General features: G+C 41.2%; 6 non-coding genes across 6 annotated transcripts; all 6 read right to left on the reverse strand.

Annotated features, from left to right (window-relative positions):
* Positions 1–3367: 3367 nt before the first annotated feature.
* trnat-agu (transfer RNA threonine (anticodon AGU)) lies at positions 3368–3441 on the reverse strand. The gene has a single exon. It is a non-coding gene; the product is annotated as a tRNA-Thr (tRNA).
* A 1533-nt stretch (positions 3442–4974) lies between these two features.
* trnar-ccu (transfer RNA arginine (anticodon CCU)) lies at positions 4975–5046 on the reverse strand. Its single transcript has one exon. It is a non-coding gene; the product is annotated as a tRNA-Arg (tRNA).
* Positions 5047–8736: 3690 nt separating this feature from the next.
* On the reverse strand, positions 8737–8808 carry trnaw-cca (transfer RNA tryptophan (anticodon CCA)). The gene has a single exon. It is a non-coding gene; the product is annotated as a tRNA-Trp (tRNA).
* Positions 8809–10249: 1441 nt separating this feature from the next.
* trnan-guu (transfer RNA asparagine (anticodon GUU)) lies at positions 10250–10323 on the reverse strand. Its single transcript has one exon. It is a non-coding gene; the product is annotated as a tRNA-Asn (tRNA).
* Positions 10324–11966: 1643 nt separating this feature from the next.
* On the reverse strand, positions 11967–12038 carry trnaw-cca (transfer RNA tryptophan (anticodon CCA)). Its single transcript has one exon. It is a non-coding gene; the product is annotated as a tRNA-Trp (tRNA).
* A 1441-nt stretch (positions 12039–13479) lies between these two features.
* Positions 13480–13553, reverse strand: trnan-guu (transfer RNA asparagine (anticodon GUU)). Its single transcript has one exon. It is a non-coding gene; the product is annotated as a tRNA-Asn (tRNA).
* Between the last annotated feature and the right edge of the window lie 3144 nt (positions 13554–16697).

The raw sequence follows: 16697 nt of genomic DNA on the forward strand, positions 1-16697 counted from the left end.
TTTAAACACAAGCTGTCTTTCTGTTTGAACCTCTAAGCTGGTTCATACAGAAAATGTAGAAATGCATTAGCCTGATTATGATTAAAAAACACATAATTAAACACGCGTTTGCGATTTAAATCAGAACACGATTTAAATCAATATAAATGTTTATATTGTAACGCATACTGTCCAGCCTCCAATTCTCTATAAAAATTTACTCTGTTGCACACACACACACAATAGAAGCAGGAACCGTTGTCAGAAGGGAAGAAGGTGACTATTCATTGTTATCAAAAATGACTTAGAATCGATCATGTTGCGATATTTTGAAATATAAAAGTCAATTGATTGTCCATAATATCGCTATTCTATTTTTTCGAAGAAATGTTTGTTAAAAGAAAGGTCCAGCACCAGCTGGATTCAAACACACAACTTGTGCTTTGTTAGTCACACACATAGACCAGTAGGCTACAAGACAACTCGCATGAACAGGGAGGCGAAACAGCCTTACACAGCCCTGTCGCAGTACACGAATATAATCATACCGTTATTAAATTCTTTAGATACGCGATTCCATATTATATTCCCTTTTAATCAAATTCTAAAAGTATGCTTGTTGACTCCGGTATCATGTTAGTTAAAGACTTAAAATGTTTAGGGAGAAATGGAATACTGGTGTGTATTTTTTTCTTTAAAGTACCAAGACCAGCTATATACTGTATGTTTATGTTCCAAAATTAATATCGTTTATGGCCTTCACACGCGTTGCAGTATGCTCCTATTCTTTTTATGCTCAGCTAATAAGATTTCCCTTCAGTGGTAAAATTAGATATGAATATTCAATACTTAAACGGGCACAGTTAAGACATTAAATATACATATACATACTGTATACAGTACAGTTTTCATACAGTAATATGTTTATGTTCCTAAATCAATCTTTTTTATGAGCATGTGAAAGGCATGGTGAATCACTGTACTTTGCATGATTGGAAACAAATGTGTGATTGCGAAATCCTGTGGTGTTACTTTTACAAAGACGGTCAATGAAAAAAAGAATGTTGACCAGGGCAATACTTTGAGTTTACACTTACAGCTTGTCCAAGGTCATTCATTATTAATACTATTAGTAATATCTTCGTTAAAGACTGGCCACAGCTCAAACATGAGAGGTTGAGCTTTATTAGCTCCACCTTGCGGAAATTCCGGATACTATTATTTTGCTTGTCGTATTATAGGAGAATTTACGGTAACTCGCGGTATTTACCGGTAGCTTGCGGTAGACTGCGTACAGCGTACCGGAAATTAATGCGGTATCGCCCGCGCATTTTGAATGGCTGCATCTGTATGTTTTGAGTGTCACCATGATCCTCTTCTCAATCCAAACGAAAGGTTTTATGTGATCCTGATCCCATTAGAAAACGAGTCAATTTCCGCCTGCACTGATATCCCTTTAAATGTTTTATAAGAACTCTGGACGTTTATAGAGTAGAAGCCTGGTCCATTTCTTCTACTAAACGAGACTATGGATGTGAGTATTTGGATGTCGAACTGGGATTTAAATAAAGAGGAACACTACACTAGACTGGGCTAAACTGGGCGTGTGATTAAACGTTTATTTTCCGACCTCTCGATAGCTCAGTTGCTAGCTCTTAAGACTGTAGAAAAAGCAGCGAGTATTTCTTATGTCCCTGGTCTGAATCCAGTTTGAAGGATGGTGTTTTCTTGTTCCTTAATCAAAAAGTGAAAATTGCGAATTTGTCTTTCACTTTGACGTTCACCCGAAAGCTCAGTATACAAAGGAGAGGCTCCTTTTCTGAATAATTCCTCACGTCTGATTGTTTTGCTTAGACCTTTAAAATGTACACTGTGGACTGTTTGCTCTTCCTAACACAATTAAAAAGCCGCCGACAAACTTACCGATCGGGAGTTTAGTTCAGTGATAGCCCGCACTTAAGACGCTCCGTTTTCTATTGCCGGCGTCTCTGGATTCTTTTTAAACGCGATATCTTTTATTCTTCGTGTGTGAATTTCGGGGAGACTCATAAAACCTTTGTCAATTTAAAAGAGACATTATTTTAATCCAGACATAATGAAAGACTTAGTAATTAGACACACGTACAAAAACACGTGAATCTAATTGAGAAAATGTTGACCGGAGCGATGTATTACTAATAGCGGCTCTGAGCTCAATGTGGTGCTGTATGGAAATGCTATAGGAATGCCAGTGGCGCAATGGATAACGTGTCTGACTACGGATCCGAAGACCTTAGATTTCTACTCTTTTCTGGTTTAAACCAAGCTACTCAACACTGGTACCGTAGTGTGTGCGGTCATACACAACCTTACTATCGACTGGGTGAATCTTCTGTTCCATCTCCGATTCTTTCCGCACATTCCTGCTATTTCAACACCGTTATTGTAGGATAACAGCCAAAGACACGAGAAGATATACTATTCCGAATAAATGTCTTAAAAAAATCACGTTGAAAAAGGTGACAATAAGTTTTTGTTTCTTTAACGTAACCTTACATTTGCCTGTAAAGTTCACATTATTTCCTGAAGCCGCAAATCCCCAATATTTCTGCTGTCTCCTGAGAAACACAAGCGTAGAGCCAAATCATATTAAAGTACACAACACATCTATTAATTTAACACCCAGATGTGACAGAACACATGTAAGACTTACACACAGCTTTTAATATGCTCTAGTGAATTTGCAGGTGTCCTGGGGAGGGAAGAGAACTGATATTAAGGAAATACATATTTAAAGGGGATGCAAGTCTTAAATGTGTTTTGTCACATCTGGGTGTTAACTGAATAGTTTTTTTGGTATTATTTATTGTGTTTTGACTCTTTACTTGTGTTTCTCGGGAGACAGCAGAAAAATTGATGTTTACATTTCTATTCACAATCCCGGTGATATTGACTTAGGTACTCCACTATTTACTTGTAGTTTGACTCGTGTCAAAAGTTGAAAATCTCTGCAAACATCAAGATGGCTAAGGACGTGGAAAGAACTCAATCACATTTAGAGAAGGTAATGTTTAGATCAGATTAATTCGAAGTGTGTCTCTGGGTGCGTTTGATCTACCAACGTTGTGTTTAACTGAAGCACACCCCGACTGAGTGTGCCATAGAAACTGACAGATGTCATATTTTTCTACATTCACAGATTTTTGGCTAAAGTAAAAAAAAATCGTTGTCATTTTCTTGCCAGATGGCAGTAATTCTTTTGCACTGATAAGAAAGATGAGGATTTTATCTTTCGCAATGTGTGGATTTCTTGAAAAACAAGTGCCAAAAACGAAATGAACACTTCATTTAAACATAATGCAGAAGCATATTGTCTGTAACAATAAACGGTGGGCAAAGACAGGAAGTAAGGCACTGCTGGGATTTGAACCCAGGATCTCCTGTTTACTAGACAGGCGCTTTAACCAACTAAGCCACAGTGCCGGCAAAGCACTGCCCTTTTTCAGCCAGTTGGACACACTGCTCTGTTATGTCTTCGTTCGGTGTGCGGTGAGCCTGCTCACTGAGCAAGTTGAGAAAGGATGTGAAATGGCTTTTATCCGCCAATTTCATTAACAGGGAGCTCAATATGCTTTTGATTATCTACAGGGTGTCTAGTGCAACACAGGCGATGGACTGCTGGGATTTGGAGCCAGGATTTCCCGTTAAGTAGACAGGTGCTTTAACCAACTAAGCCACGGCGCCGGCAGAATTCTCCTCTTTTACTGCCGCTTGGACACACCACTCTGAGACACCTGCGTTCAGTAAGCTGAGTCGGCTGGCTGAGCATGTTGCCTCCTTTACATTCGGGCCCCGACACTAAGGGAAACGTACAGAAATGGCTTTTATCGGGCACTTTTCATGTCCAATGCTCTTGACATCTCCCAAGGATGACAGAGTTCATTTACGACACTTTTCCTTTCTTTCTTCTTTCTGTACTCTTTGATGAAACAAAACGAGAAATCATGTAAGGGAAAATGTCTTTTTTTCATGGAGAAAACATGCACCAGGAAATGTTGTGTTTAGAAGAAGTGAGTTAACATGAAAAGTGACCTAATTTACCGGAGCAAATGCTCACCTAGCAAGATCTGCTTTACTACAAGAGAGAAGTAGAGTGAAAGACATGAATTTTTCACGCCGCTGTGGAACAAAATGCTTTTTTCTTGGAATTCTAAATCAATTAGAAATTCAGAGCGACAAATAAAGGCTTTGTCTGCTTAAAAGTGATGATTTTTTAAAACTGATAAAAATGTAGAAAACACGTTTCTCATTTAGAAATTTAAGATGGGGGTGGGGTATTACTAGTAGCGGCGCTGAACTCACCGTGGTGCAATTCATTTACGTGACGGGCTAGTGGTTTAATGGATAACGCGTCTGATTTCGGTTTATTAGATTGTCGATTCGACTTCTACCGGGGTTGTGTGATTTAAATCAGGCTCCTCAGAAATAGATGTCCGTTATGTAAATGAACCGCACCTGAAAGCAAACGGTGGGTCTGGGTTCCTTTCTTTCCTGCATGAAATAGCAAATCGTTACAAAAACAAAACACCAACTAATGTCCAATAGCGTTAGTCATTTAAGTAAACATGAATATACTGTAAGGTCTTGGTACATGGGAGTTGATTTCAACCACAATTAAAAAAGGGCAAATTATAATTACAGGCTTCAGACACTTTTTCATACAAAAGTGACCAAACACTCCCTAACTTTCAGGTTTGCTTGAACCTGTAACAGAAAGAAGGTCTGAAACTTCTATTCTCTGATGTTACTGTCTCTAAAGTCGGACGTGATGTTTCGCACATGTGCAGTGTGCCTTTTCTCTTGTCGTGTTCAAGATGATTTGCTGCATACGCTCCTGACTGGGTGTTCTGTACTGCACTGTTATTTCATTCAGATTATTTATGTGGTGCAGATAAAACCCAACTGCGTGGTGTAATTTCCAGGTTCGGTACCAGCAGCACCTGCAAACACATCAGCTGACCTCGACATGATTTGAACACACAACCTTCTGATCAGGAGTCAGACGCGCTACCGTTGCACCACGAGGTCACTCGCCACATGTGCTTTTAATTCCCCCAAAGAGAACAATCAGCGTCCCTGAAAAATATTTTTTTCATTCTCTCCTGTGAGGAGCGCCGCTCTTCCAACGAGGGTCTCTTCTTCCCAGACCACAGATTATTCTTTCCGCCCGGCTCTCTCACAGAGAGCAGACACACCGTCTCCACTGATGCGTTTACTACATCTATAGATCTGACCCCCTACAGCCCCGATATTCCTGGACAGGATATTTACCACCAGCCTGGTGAACTTCTCATCTTGACCTCTCCCAGGAGAGAGCACAATTAACACAGAATCCTCTCTCCATTAAGCAAATAACACAAAACACTGTTTACCTGTCAAGACAGAAAACCAGGCTGCTCCAGGTGAGGCTTAAACTCACAACCTCGGCATGACTCCACTGATGATGTCATTTTACATGGCCTGAACCAGGAAAGAGTTTGGAAGTCAAGAAGTTATAGTGTTGTTTTAATACTTGCCTACTCTTTTTTCAGTCAAATCTTTTATTTGGGAGTACTTTCAATTGATGTTGATCCTTGTCCCGATGCACGATTCTGGGCCATGGTGTGTCTTGAATAATGTTCTCATAGGCTTCAGTTTGGAAAAGTGCGGTCTTCAGAAGCTACCGAAACCGCTAAAGGTTACATAACACTTAATGCAAAAGCAACGTTCGGGTTTGAAAAAGAATATTACTTGCTATGAATACAAACACTGTTACAGGAGGCGTGTTAGGGATATTTTAGCTTAGATCATCAATTCATCTTACATTTCTTCTCCATCTATATCAACAGCGTCATCGCTACTGAGCGCTAAAGGCAGGTCCTGGCAATACAATCTTCTTTAGAAAACATTTTTAAAACTATTTCCACTACCATACATAAAGTAAAAGATACCGATTGCACGCAACTAATAAAATCTCTTATCCAGGGACGTTGTAGCTAGATGCAAATTCCAATCGAAAATGTATCAGCTTTAAAATTTTCTTTTGGATCCACAGGACTATCAGCATGAGACTCAAAATATACCTGTGTTTGATTGTACAGCATAGATTGTACAGCATGTATGTTTACATTTATGTTAAAATTAAGGTAAATATATCAAAATATCAACATCCAACTTCTCAGTGCTAACGTACTGTAACAGTGCTTGTCAAATTCTCAAACAAATCTGCGTTGTATTTCTAAACTCTTTTAGCAGAGGACGCAACAGGAGTATAAATGATATCTCCCACCAGCCATTCAAAGATACTTTTCCAAGGGTGAATATGGATTTCTGGGGAGTTGCGGTGTTGATCACTATTGGACTTCCCCGGTCTCAAGTGTTGTTGTTGGACACGGGCAAAAGACTCGCATTTTCTGCAAATATAAAGAGGGTTAAGGTTTCGGCTTTAGCGGAGACAGTGTTTACATTGACAATAATAAGAAGATCGTCCCTGGGTGTGTTTGAACCACCAGCCTTTCAGTTAACAGCCAAACGTGCTCACCGATTGCGCCACAGAGACTGATGAGAGAGGCTTTTCTCCATTCGCACCTTTCCGGTCAAAAAATAAACATTGCTTGCATTTTCTTCCCAGTCGGCAATATTCCTACTGCTCTGATAGCCAAGAATTACATTTCATTATTCACAAGCTGTATGAATTTCTTGAAAAACAAGTTGTTGCAGAAAGGAAATGTATTCATTCATGCTTTAAACTAAATCAAGCCCTATGCGGTTGTCCAAGATGGTAGTTTCTGCACAAAAAGACAGGAAGAAAGGCACAGCTGGGATGTGGAGCCCGGATCTCCAGTTAACGAGACAGGTACTTAAACCGACTCAGCTACGGTGCCGGCAGAATTCTCCTCTTTTATAGCTGCTTGGACACACTGCTCTGAGCCATCTGCGTTCACGAAGCCCTGAGTCTGCCGGCTGAGCAAGCTGCCTCCTTTACACGGAACAGGAGCCCTGACCGTAAGAGAAATGAAGAGAAATGGCTTTTATTGGGCACTTTTCATGTCCAATGCGCTTGACATCTCCCAAGGGGGACAGAGTTCATTAACGACACTTTTCCTTTCTTTCTTCTTTCTGTACACTTTGATGAAACAAAACGAGAAATCATGTAAGGGAAAACATGCACATGCACATGTCTTTTTTTCATGGAGAAAACATGCACCGGGAAATGTTGTGTTAAGAAGAAGTGAGTTAACATGAAAAGTGACCTAATTTACCGGAGCAAATGCTCACCAAGCAAGATCTGCTTTACTACTAGAGAGAAGTAGAGTGAAAGACGTGATCATTTCACGCCGCTGTGGAACGAAACGCTTTTGTCTTGGAATTCTAAATCAATTAGAAATTCAGAGCGACACATAAAGGCTTTGTCTGCTTAAAGTGATGATTTTTTAAAACTAAAAAAAAATGTAGAAAACACGTTTCTCACTTAGAAATTTAAGATGGGGGTGGGGTATTACTAGTAGCGGCACTGAACTCACCATGGTGCAATTAATTTACGTGACGGGCCAGTGGTTTAATGGATAACGCGTCTGATTTCGGTTTATAAGATTGTCGATTCGACTTCTACCGGGGTTGTGTGATTCAAATCAGGCTCCTCAGAAATAGATGTCTGTTATGTAAATGAAGCCCACCTGAAAGCAAACGTTGGGTCTGGGTTCCTTTCTTTCCTGCATGAAATAGCAAATCGTTACAACAAAAAAAAACACCAACTAATGTCCAATAGTCCAATAGATAGATAGATACTTTATTGATCCCGTGAGGGAAATTGCAGTGCAACAGCAGCTTGACACACACAACACAGCCACAGTGTAACGAATTATATACTAATAGTACAATACATACAATACAAGAGTTACTCACAGTCCAGACACACAAGAGGAAACTAGAACAGAACAGTACACAGAAAATCGTATCACACGTATGAATATAAATATAGATGTAGAATAGATAAATATAGATGATATAAATATAAATATAAATGTATTGCACAGGTCCCTGGCATATATTGCACAAAAGTGGTTGTAAACGGGAAAAAGAAAAAGAAAAAGAAAGAGAACAGATGTAGCAGTAGATGTGTATATGCGTTTAGTCCAGAAACAGGTCACTGTCGCTGTTGCCTCTGCCAAGACGCAAGGTGGATGCGTTGTAGAGTCTTATGGCAGACGGCAAGAATGACCTCCTGTAGCGCTCCCTGTCGCACCGTGGATGAATCAGTCTATTGCTGAACGTGCTCTTCATTCCTGCAAGCCTGTCATAGAGGGGATGGGAGAAGTTGTCAATAGTTAGTCATTTAAGTAAACATGAATATACTGTAAGGTCTTGGTACATGGGAGTGGATTTCAACCACAATTAAAAGAAGGGTAAATTATAATTACAGGCTTCAGACACTTTTTCATACAAAAGTGACCAAACACTCCCTAACTTTCAGGTTTGCTTGAACCTGTAACAGAAAAGCGGTTTGAAACTTCCATTCTCTGATGTCACTGTCTCTAAAGTCGGATGTGATGTTTCACGGATGTGCAGTGTGCCTTTTCTCTTGTCGTGTTCAAGATGAAATGCTGCATAAGATCCTGACTAGGTGCTCTGTACTGTTCTGTTACTTCATTCGGATTACCTAGGTGGTGTACAGCTAAAACCCGACTGCATGGTGTAAATTCCAGGTTCGGCACCAGCAGCACCTGCAAACACATCAGCTGACCTCGACGTGATTTGCACACGCAACCTTCTGATCTGGAGTCAGACGCGCTACCGTTGCGCCACGAGGTCACTTGCGACAAGTGCTTTTAATTCACCCAAAGAGAAAAATCAGCGTCCCTGAAAAAGATTGTTTTCATTCTCTCCTGTGAGGAGCGCCGCTCTTCCAACGAGGGTCTCTTCTTCCCAGACCACAGATTATTCTTCCCGCCCGGCTCTCTCACGGAGAGCAGACACACCGTCTCCACTAATGTGTTTACTACATCTATAGATCTGACCCCCTACAGCCCCGATATTCCTGGACAGGATATTTACCACCAGCCTGGTGAACTTCTCATCTTGACCTCTCCCAGGAGGAGCACAATTAACACAGAATCCTCTCTCCATTTAGCAAATAACACAAAACACTGTTTACCTGTCAAGACAGAAAACCAGGCTCCTCCAGGTGAGGCTTAAACTCACAACCTCGGCATGAGTCCACTGAATATGTCATTTTACATGGCCTGAACCAGGAAAGAGATTGGAAGTCAAGAAGTTATGGTTTTGTTTTAATACTTGCCTACTCTTTTAATTTTTCGGTCAAATCTTTTATTTGGGAGTACTTTCAATGGATGTTAATCTTTGTCCCGATGCACGATTCTGGGCCATGGTGTGTCTTGAATAATGTTCTTATAGGCTTCAGTTTGGAAACGTGCGCTCTTCAGAAGCTACCGAAACCGCTAATGGTTACATAACACTTAATGCAAAAGCAACGTTCGGGTTTGAAACAAAAATATTACTTGCTATGAATACAAACACTGTTACAGCAGGCGTGTTAGGGCTATTTTAGCTTAGATCATCAATTCATCTTACATTTCTTCTCCATCTATATCAACAGCGTCATCGCTACTGAGCGCTAAAGGCAGGTCCTGGCAATACAATCTTCTTTAGAAAACATTTTTAAAACTATTTCCACTACCATACATAATGTAAAAGATACCGATTGCACGCACCTAATAAAATCTCTTATCCAGGGACGTTGTAGCTAGATGCAAATTCCAATCGAAAATGTATCAGCTTTAACATTTTCTTTTGGATCCACAGGACGATCAGCATGAGACTCAAAATATACCTGTGTTTGATTGTACAGCATAGATTGTACAGCATGTATGTTTACATTTATGTTAAAATTAAGGTAAATATATCAAAATATCAACATCCAACTTCACAGTGCTAACGTACTGTAACAGTGCTTGTCAAATTCTCAAACAAATCTGCGTTGTATTTCTAAACTCTTTTAGCAGAGGACGCAACAGGAGTATAAATGATATCTCCCGCCAGCCATTCAAAGATACTTTTCCAAGGGTGAATATGGATTTCTGGGGAGTTGCGGTGTTGATCACTATTGGACTTCCCCGGTCTCAAGTGTTGTTGTTGGACACGGGCAAAAGACCCGCATTTTCTGCAAATATAAAGAGGGTTTAGGTTTCGGCTTCAGCGGAGACAGTGTTTACATTGACAATAATAAGAAGATCGTCCCTGGGTGGGTTTGAACCACCAACCTTTCAGTTAACAGCCGAACGCGCTCGCCGATTGCGCCACAGAGACTGATGAGAGAGGCTTTTCTCCATTCGCACCTTTCCGGTCAAAAAATAAACATTGCTTGCATTTTCTTGCCAGTCGGCAATATTCCTACTGCTCTGATAGCCAAGAATTACATTTCATTTTTCACAAGCTGTATGAATTTCTTGAAAAACAAGTTGTTGCAGAAAGGAAATGTATTCATTCATGCTTTAAACTAAATCAAGCCCTATGCGGTTGTCCAAGATGGTAGTTTCTGCACAAAAAGACAGGAAGAAAGGCACAGCTGGGATGTGGAGCTCGGATCTCTAGTTAACGAGACAGGTACTTAAACCGACTCAGCTACGGTGCCGGCAGAATTCTCCTCTTTTATAGCCGCTTGGACACACCGCTCTGAGCCATCTGCGTTCACGAAGCCCTGAGTCTGCCGGCTGAGCAAGCTGCCTCCTTTACACGGAACAGGAGCCCTGACCGTAAGAGAAATGAAGAGAAATGGCTTTTATTGGGCACTTTTCATGTCCAATGCGCTTGACATCTCCCAAGGGGGACAGAGTTCATTAATGACACTTTTCCTTTCTTTCTTCTTTCTATACACTTTGATGAAACAACACGAGAAATCATGTAAGGGAAAACATGTAAGGGAAAACATGCACATGCACATGTCTTTTTTTCATGGAGAAAACATGCACCGGGAAATGTTGTGTTTAGAAGAAGTGAGTTAACATGAAAAGTGACCTAATTTACCGGAGCAAATGCTCACCAAGCAAGATCTGCTTTACTACTAGAGAGAAGTAGAGTGAAAGACGTGATCATTTCACGCCGCTGTGGAACGAAACGCTTTTGTCTTGGAATTCTAAATCAATTAGAAATTCAGAGCGACACATAAAGGCTTTGTCTGCTTAAAAGTGATGATTTTTTAAAACTAAAAAAAAATGTAGAAAACACGCTTCTCACTTAGAAATTTAAGATGGGGGTGGGGTATTACTAGTAGCGGCACTGAACTCACCATGGTGCAATTAATTTACGTGACGGGCTAGTGGTTTAATGGATAACGTGTCTGATTTCGGTTTATAAGATTGTCGATTCGACTTCAACCGGGGTTGTGTGATTCAAATCAGGCTCCTCAAAAATAGATGTCCGTTATGTAAATGAACCCCAAGTGAAAGCAAACGTTGGGTCTGGGTTCCTTTCTTTCCTGCATGAAATAGCAAATCGTTACAAAAAAAAAAACACCAACTAATGTCCAATAGTCCAATAGTTAGTCATTTAAGTAAACATGAATATACTGTAAGGTCTTGGTACATGGGAGTGGATTTCAACCACAATTAAAAGAAGGGCAAATTATAATTACAGGCTTCAGACACTTTTTCATACAAAAGTGACCAAACACTCCCTAACTTTCAGGTTTGCTTGAACCTGTAACAGAAAAGCGGTTTGAAACTTCCATTCTCTGATGTCACTGTCTCTAAAGTCGGATGTGATGTTTCGCGGATGTGCAGTGTGCCTTTTCTCTTGTCGTGTTCAAGATGAAATGCTGCATAAGCTCCTGACTGGGTGCTCTGTACTGTTCTGTTACTTCATTCGGATTACCTAGGTGGTGTACAGCTAAAACCCGACTGCATGGTGTAAATTCCGGGTTCGGCACCAGCAGCACCTGCAAACACATCAGCTGACCTCGACGTGATTTGAACACGCAACCTTCTGATTTGGAGTCAGACGCGCTACCGTTGCGCCACGAGGTCACTTGCGACAAGTGCTTTTAATTCCCCCAAAGAGAAAAATCAGCGTCCCTGAAAAAGATTGTTTTCATTCTCTCCTGTGAGGAGCGCCGCTCTTCCAACGAGGGTCTCTTCTTCCCAGACCACAGATTATTCTTCCCGCCCGGCTCTCTCACGGAGAGCAGACACACCGTCTCCACTAATGTGTTTACTACATCTATAGATCTGACCCCCTACAGCCCCGATATTCCTGGACAGGATATTTACCACCAGCCTGGTGAACTTCTCATCTTGACCTCTCCCAGGAGGAGCACAATTAACACAGAATCCTCTCTCCATTTAGCAAATAACACAAAACACTGTTTACCTGTCAAGACAGAAAACCAGGCTCCTCCAGGTGAGGCTTAAACTCACAACCTCGGCATGAGTCCACTGAATATGTCATTTTACATGGCCTGAACCAGGAAAGAGATTGGAAGTCAAGAAGTTATGGTTTTGTTTTAATACTTGCCTACTCTTTTAATTTTTCGGTCAAATCTTTTATTTGGGAGTACTTTCAATGGATGTTAATCTTTGTCCCGATGCACGATTCTGGGCCATGGTGTGTCTTGAATAATGTTCTTATAGGCTTCAGTTTGGAAACGTGCGCTCTTCAGAAGCTACCGAAACCGCTAATGGTTACATAACACTTAATGCAAAAGCAACGTTCGGGTTTGAAACAAAAATATTACTTGCTATGAATACAAACACTGTTACAGCAGGCGTGTTAGGGCTATTTTAGCTTAGATCATCAATTCATCTTACATTTCTTCTCCATCTATATCAACAGCGTCATCGCTACTGAGCGCTAAAGGCAGGTCCTGGCAATACAATCTTCTTTAGAAAACATTTTTAAAACTATTTCCACTACCATACATAATGTAAAAGATACCGATTGCACGCACCTAATAAAATCTCTTATCCAGGGACGTTGTAGCTAGATGCAAATTCCAATCGAAAATGTATCAGCTTTAACATTTTCTTTTGGATCCACAGGACGATCAGCATGACACTCAAAATATACCTGTGTTTGATTGTACAGCATAGATTGTACAGCATGTATGTTTACATTTATGTTAAAATTAAGGTAAATATATCAAAATATCAACATCCAACTTCACAGTGCTAACGTACTGTAACAGTGCTTGTCAAATTCTCAAACAAATCTGCGTTGTATTTCTAAACTCTTTTAGCAGAGGACGCAACAGGAGTATAAATGATATCTCCCGCCAGCCATTCAAAGATACTTTTCCAAGGGTGAATATGGATTTCTGGGGAGTTGCGGTGTTGATCACTATTGGACTTCCCCGGTCTCAAGTGTTGTTGTTGGACACGGGCAAAAGACCCGCATTTTCTGCAAATATAAAGAGGGTTTAGGTTTCGGCTTCAGCGGAGACAGTGTTTACATTGACAATAATAAGAAGATCGTCCCTGGGTGGGTTTGAACCACCAACCTTTCAGTTAACAGCCGAACGCGCTCGCCGATTGCGCCACAGAGACTGATGAGAGAGGCTTTTCTCCATTCGCACCTTTCCGGTCAAAAAATAAACATTGCTTGCATTTTCTTGCCAGTCGGCAATATTCCTACTGCTCTGATAGCCAAGAATTACATTTCATTTTTCACAAGCTGTATGAATTTCTTGAAAAACAAGTTGTTGCAGAAAGGAAATGTATTCATTCATGCTTTAAACTAAATCAAGCCCTATGCGGTTGTCCAAGATGGTAGTTTCTGCACAAAAAGACAGGAAGAAAGGCACAGCTGGGATGTGGAGCCCGGATCTCCAGTTAACGAGACAGGTACTTAAACCGACTCAGCTACGGTGCCGGCAGAATTCTCCTCTTTTATAGCTGCTTGGACACACTGCTCTGAGCCATCTGCGTTCACGAAGCCCTGAGTCTGCCGGCTGAGCAAGCTGCCTCCTTTACACGGAACAGGAGCCCTGACCGTAAGAGAAATGAAGAGAAATGGCTTTTATTGGGCACTTTTCATGTCCAATGCGCTTGACATCTCCCAAGGGGGACAGAGTTCATTAACGACACTTTTCCTTTCTTTCTTCTTTCTGTACACTTTGATGAAACAAAACGAGAAATCATGTAAGGGAAAACATGCACATGCACATGTCTTTTTTTCATGGAGAAAACATGCACCGGGAAATGTTGTGTTAAGAAGAAGTGAGTTAACATGAAAAGTGACCTAATTTACCGGAGCAAATGCTCACCAAGCAAGATCTGCTTTACTACTAGAGAGAAGTAGAGTGAAAGACGTGATCATTTCACGCCGCTGTGGAACGAAACGCTTTTGTCTTGGAATTCTAAATCAATTAGAAATTCAGAGCGACACATAAAGGCTTTGTCTGCTTAAAGTGATGATTTTTTAAAACTAAAAAAAAATGTAGAAAACACGTTTCTCACTTAGAAATTTAAGATGGGGGTGGGGTATTACTAGTAGCGGCACTGAACTCACCATGGTGCAATTAATTTACGTGACGGGCTAGTGGTTTAATGGATAACGTGTCTGATTTCGGTTTATAAGATTGTCGATTCGACTTCAACCGGGGTTGTGTGATTCAAATCAGGCTCCTCAGAAATAGATGTCTGTTATGTAAATGAACCCCACCTGAAAGCAAACGTTGGGTCTGGGTTCCTTTCTTTCCTGTGTAGGGAAAACCGGTTCAGGGACGCCAAATATGTAATCATAGTGGCTCTCTGAAGGCACCAGTTCTGTAGGGTTTGGGCATTTACTGAGACAATTATTAATTGTAGCAGTAAATCACAAAGTTGATTCTTTTGATGGCTTTAGAATCCAACCATGCGATATAACTCAAACAACGCACACACACAGGTACTAATACACGAGGATACATTTATTAATACATAGAATATGCATATAAACCTAACAGATCTTATCGAGAGGGTTATCAGAATACAAAAGATATATATTCATTCAGTTACAAAGAGTTACATATATCAAGAGGACATACGTTCAGTATATCATTCATTAAGACCGTTTCGTAAAGTGAACTTGGTTACAACTTCTACATTAGATACTCAAACAAGTACATAACTCTTAGGAATTAAATTGATATCAACTGGTTGGGATAACAATTGAATTCTCGAGCTGTAATGCATTGAAGTTGAATACTCATCCAGTCTTTGGGGATTCAGATCTCCTGCGGGCACAAAGAAACAGTTGCAGGCTGTTGCTGTCCAATCCGCGCTCTCTGGCTCCGTGCCAGGCTGTGCTGTGCGGCTTGCGACGGTGCGCTGCTGATGCTCATTGTTGGCTTTAACTAGCAAAGTTTGTGCACAGGAGAAAAGATGACTGTGGGTCCCATCAAGTCAGGAAGAGGACCGGTTCGTTCCTGATGAAGAGCTAGTTCTGAATAGTAATTCAGCTGTCCACAGTTCCGACCTGTTCACGAGGCCTGCTGCTGGTTACTCTCTGGCAACCTCCACTCTATACTCTTAGAACAAAGGAAAGTTCTGGCACTCGGATACACTGGCCGTTCCGTGGTTGTCCGGGCTGTTTCAGGATGGTCAGGAGGCGCGCTACGAGAATGTCCTGCCCTTGGGAGCCTTCTGCTCCTGGGCCGTCCTGCCCTGGAATTCTCCTTTGAATTCCCTTTAGAACAGTCCACAGAATCCTCTCCAGAATCTTACTGAATCTTGTTGAATCTGAATCTGAATCTGAATCTCAATCTGAATCTTACAGGCTCTATGTGTTGCCTGTTTTTACCTGGAGGAACTTCAGCTCATTGATTGGCTGAAAGTTCCATGGGCATCAGAGTCCCACGTGGGTTACTCGGCCCTACCAGTCCCTGATTGGTTGATCAAGGTGAGATATGAGTCACTTAGTCCTGACACTTAGTAATGCAGTCCAGATGTCCAACTGGCACTCCCTAGACAGATAGGCGTCAATGGATGACCATTGATCATGATAGCCAGGCTTAGCTAAGTGCATCCCCCTTTGGGAGCTGTCCTTATCAAAAGAAAACATCTTGCATGAATGGTTTCTCTGTGGCTGCACCACAGAGATGAACAGAGAAATTGGGCCTCATTTGGGAAGCTCAGAAACACTTAATTCTGCCTTATTAATAAGCCTCGCCGCTACATATCCCCCCTTTTTGAAGGTCACGAGGTCCAGAGGCGTTGTTGCCTTCAAAACAAAACAGAGTTAAGTGATGTCCCTTGCCATTAGAACATTAACCTTAAATGTCTACATTACTCCTTGAGAATTCATACCGGAACCAGCATTGGGAACAAACAGGATGAATAACATCTGGAGTATGTATAAACACGGTAGGAGACATTATCTCAGTCTAGGAATTACACATCAGGAAGTTCACTGTCAATATCTGATACCTCTGTAGCAGATATTTGGGGAGAAGTCACTTCCTTTCTTTTGACATGCTACCTTTGACTCATTCGTGGTACCCGGAGTACATCTTGATGCGAGAGTACAGCATTCAGAGTACACTGTCAGTCATGATCTAGCTACCTGGCAGTAGTTTTACAACAACAACAGTTCCTGTTCCCAGCCCCCCGATAAACCACAACACCTGTGTTGGGTATCTGCTAGGGTGGTTTGGAGGTTTGTTCCATTAAAGCAAACTAACTACCCATACCTCTTCAGGGCTTACTGTT

Source organism: Lepisosteus oculatus, chromosome 14, assembly GCF_040954835.1.
Source record: "Lepisosteus oculatus isolate fLepOcu1 chromosome 14, fLepOcu1.hap2, whole genome shotgun sequence".
In the NCBI taxonomy this organism is placed as follows: domain Eukaryota; kingdom Metazoa; phylum Chordata; class Actinopteri; order Semionotiformes; family Lepisosteidae; genus Lepisosteus; species Lepisosteus oculatus.